Consider the following 4,820-nt stretch of genomic DNA (forward strand, 5'->3'; position numbering starts at 1 on the left):
CAAAATGTATGTTTTAATAGCATTTATCAAAAAAAAAAAAAAAAAAAAATTTGAAAATATAATTTCTTGGAGCCAAATGAATTCCTAATGCTCTTGCAGTTTCAGAATTTGAGCGTAGTAATTTTTCACTGCAACTTGTTTCGTTGAACTGTGGATGATTTGAAAACAATACAGTACGTTTAAATCCTGCTGAACTGAGAATGGTAGTTACTTGATCTCGAATAATGAGAAGACTATCCAAGTCAGCAGCGACAGAAGACTATCCAAGTCGGCAGCGACATCCACTTAAAAATCGTTACGTATAACTTCAGCTCCAATTGGCGAAGTCTCTTTGGATAAATCCCTTAAATGGATAAGACATCGTATCGCTAAAAAAGGCGCAGAAGATGTGCCATAAGTAACCTTTTTCAATTTTAAGATTTGTAACGGATGACTATCTTTTGCTTTCCAAAGGATTAAATGATAATCTCTATCTTTCTCGTCAAGTAGAACTTGACGGTACATTTTCTCAATATCTGCAGTAATCACATATTTATGTAGACGGAAAGGAAGTAAAGTGGAATACAACTCTTCTTGAATGATTGGACCACCCATCAAGAGATCGTTGAGCGAAACATGGGAAGAAGTCTTGCTCAGAGCATCAAAAACGACGCGAAGCTTCGTAGTTGTACTTTGCGGTCGGAAAACACATTGATGAAGAATGAAGTAATGTGGTTTATGGGGAACTATATTATTTGTAATTTACATATGACATAAGTCAATATACTCTTTTATAAAGGAATTATACATTTCTTTAGATGTGTCGTCACGGGAAAGTCTCTTTTCTAAAGAGAGAAACCGCCTTTTTTCAGTTTCAAATGACGAACCCAAATCAAATGACGAACCCACATCTTCCTTGAAAGGTAAAGACACTTGAAAGCGGCGTCACGGTAAACGTCGCACATATTTTTGGAAATGTCCCTCACACTTAGTTTGCTAATCAGACCAAATCTTTATCGAATTATTTGGAATCTCTTCCTACTCCTAGAATTTTATAACAATTGCATTAATTGTTTCACTATTCCCTATTGAACATTTTAAATGGCATACACTTGAAAGGGGTCCACCCCCTTTGACTCATCGTATTTTCCTGCTGCGATCCAGCCAAGCGAAGTTTTTGGTAATATTGGGAGACTTGGGTTGGCTTTGATTTGGCCAACACAACATTTAAATTAGTGTAAGGCAGTTCAATATTTTTGGGAATATTCCATTCAGAAACAGATATTTTCTTATCAGGCTGAAAATTTGTAATAGAACTCAATACCCAGAACTTGGCTGAAAATTGGGTTGAATTGAGTCTAGACATCGCAGACAACTGGACACTATTCTTTGAGAAACATATCTCAGAAATGCCAATTAGATTTTATCTGCCTCTATCTCGTTTTACCTTAAGCCTCTGTACCAGGTCCTCAGTAATCAAATTAGGTTGAGAACCGGAATCCAAAAGAGCTCTAGCCAAAATATATTTACCAGAACTACTTCTCACTTGGACTAGTGCTGTAGCCAGAATAACGCCTTCACTCGACGCCGAATGGTTGACTGAAGCACTGGAAGTAGAGGGCTGCTCTAGATACAGATTTGAATTTGGATTATCAGAAGCGTATCGATGAAGTAAGAAATGGTGTGCACCACTACAAACCCTACACTTCACTCCTGAATTGCATTTGGCCACAGTATGACCTTTTCTCAAACAATTAATGCAGGCAGGGACGGTTTTAAAAAATTCAAATACTTGGAGAACTGGTATAGCAGTAAAAGACGTACTATTTGTTACATTATGTTGCAAGGATCTACAGAAGACACACTTTTCTGGAGATAGCTTCTGCTTAGAAACCGAAAGTGACGCCTTGAAATTCCTCTTAGGCTGATTATCGAGCTTTGGTTTGTTTACTTTTGGACTAGCACCAGAAGATTCGTCAGCAGAAATATGCTGATATCTTTATTTAACGCAGCCTCGCAATAAGACCATAATGGAAGCTTCTCGAAGTCAAGCTGTTCTTCCAATTTGGATTTAGTGATCGGATCGACCTTTGACAAAACTAAATGGATCAATATGGCATTCGTTATCTTTTTGTCGTCACCAATTGACAACAATGAATCGTATATGGCAGAAACAGTATCGATCATGCTTCGCAAAGCGGAATCCGAAGGTTTGGTGATCTCAGGAAGATCAAAAAGTTTGGCAATATTATCAAAAAATATAAGACAATCATTGTCGTAAACATTTTTTAAACTGGCTAATACCTTGGGGCAATTTTCTTCAGATATCTGAAAAGTCTTTACAGTACCAAGAGCTTCATCGGATAAGCATGAAATCAAATGATTAAATTTTTCTATGTCTGTCAAGTTCTCGAAAAGACTTATAAAATGTTTATATTCGGATTATTTTTCGCTGAATTTAGGGAGTTTCATATTCGCCAGTCTAGATTGATGCGATTGAGCGCAGAAAGAAGTCCCAGGCATACTTCTCCTCCTATTTTTAGATAAAATTCCTAAAAATAGGGACTTTGCCGACACACATAAGTCTTCCAGTTCACCACGATCATCATTATCGGGATCTAGAATATCTAGTTCGGATTGTAAATGCATTGCCTCATCAATATATTTGTTTAAAATGTCTAATCGACATTCTAATTCAAATGATTTGAAGAAAATTTTCTTTTCTCGGAAAGAAGTTTTAATTCTTTCAATATTTTTTATTATTTTTTCCTGATGCTGCTTTAAATTGGCTATTGCCGTATCAGGATTACTTTGGTGTTTCTTACCACCAGCCATTTTAATATAAATCAGGAAGTTTAAATAAGATTTAAGCAACCAGAAACTTTAAACACTTTAATATTTATTAAATGTTAAGTTTATAATCAGATAAACTCTCGCTTTTCAATGAAAATATAATGTCAGCTCTAAAATAGTATATTTATACTATCTCAATTATTTAATTTTTGTACAGCAATTTAACACGCAATAATTTTAATAATTTAGAAATTCTGTAAAATTTCGCAGTCTAAGGCAACCTTAAGTATTTTGTGTATAGTGATAACCGATAACACATTTAATCAAATTGAATAACCGGAGATGGGTACTCAATTACTTACAAAGTATGTAGCACTAATGAAGTTAAAATAGAAACAAAGATATAATGTGAATTTAATTGAAAATTGCAACAAATTAAAGTATAAATTAAATAATTTGTAAACACGCAAAATAACCAAAAAAATTAAATGGAAATTTTTTTCGTTAATTCAATTTTCCTCGCGTAACAGGAATTCAAACGCGGAATAGAGTGCAATAAAGACAACAAAAAAGTTGGAATGGCTGACTAGCAAAATGCAAAGCGGAATGAGAGAAGAAAAAACAAACTTAACTTGAAGGTAATAATTAAGTTTGTTTTATTTAGCCGCGAATGTTGATAACCAAAGCGATTTACAGTGAATTGTGGAAATTCTCAATACAATTTGAATAAATTACAAATTCTATAACACTGAGTGTCTTGCAGGACAGGATTCACACAAATGATGTTCAACGCTGTTACCTGTGAATCAGAATCACTCTCCTGATTTTTGTGCTTGCTCTTAAAAAGACGGCAGTCATAGAAACGGTGCATCTAGTTGTATGGCACAAAAGCAGCAACAGAACAAATCACCACAGGTATATTATAAAAGTTTTTCAAAATAATATTTACTGTTCTTCTTCTCGCTAATTGCAGCAATTTAGCAAATTAGTTTTGAAGCAATTTATTAAAACAACCGACACTTTATTCTTCGGATTCGGAACCAAAATGTTCCGCTTTAATTTAAGGGAAGTATCAAAACAAATAAAGACACAAGTTATCTTTAATTTTTTAGTAATCTTTATTTAATTTTAGGGATTTTTGGTCTAGTAAAGAAGTCGAAGACGGTTCGGTTAATTGGCGGCTATTAATTCTATTCTCTTTCTTTACAGCTAACTTCATTTAATCTTATATACTATTTACATACTACAATCTGCAACTATGGGAATTCATAAAGATTAACTATATTTACATTATGAAAAATTAAATAAGAAAGTCAAGATAAGAAACAAAAACAAAAATAAAAATAAACTCAAAAATAACCGAAAAATAAAAGAATTATTACGCTACAACAATGTCTACGGTTCAAAGGCAATTGTATATTCCAAGATTAAGAAGAACCGTTAAAAAATTGATACATAATTGTGTGATTTGTGCAAGATACAAACAAAATATGAAACAGTTAATGGCTGCCTTGCTTTTAGAGAGAACTTCTTTTTCGTATCCTTTTACTTATGTTGGAAAAGACATTGCAGGTCCATTTTAGATTAAAAGGAGCAATTTGTGAAATTCTCCGTATCAAAAGCCATATGTATGTATATTTGTATGTTTTTTCGACAAAAGCAATACATCTTGAAGCGTGTTCGTCACTATTTACAGAAGCGTTTCTGCCTAGATGTTTAATGTCAGATAATGGAACAAATTTTATAGGTGGTGGAAATATCAAGAATTAATCAACAAAATCCTCCAAAGAAATTTCGGAGATGTACATTGTTAATGGTTTCGAGTGGAAGTTTATTCCACCTTGCACTTCACATATGGGAGGATTATGGGAAGTAGGAGTTAAAAGTTTTAAGACACACTTCAAAAAGGTTATGTCTAAGGAAAGTTCAATTTTGAGGAATTTTCCACTAATTTAGTAAGAATAGAGAGTGTTTTAAATTCTAGGCCCTTAACACCATTGTCAGATGACCTAGAAGATTAAGAGGCTTTTACCCCAGCACATTTACTA

Source organism: Musca domestica, unplaced genomic scaffold (genome assembly GCF_030504385.1).
Source record: "Musca domestica strain aabys unplaced genomic scaffold, Musca_domestica.polishedcontigs.V.1.1 429, whole genome shotgun sequence".
Lineage (NCBI taxonomy): Eukaryota > Metazoa > Arthropoda > Insecta > Diptera > Muscidae > Musca > Musca domestica.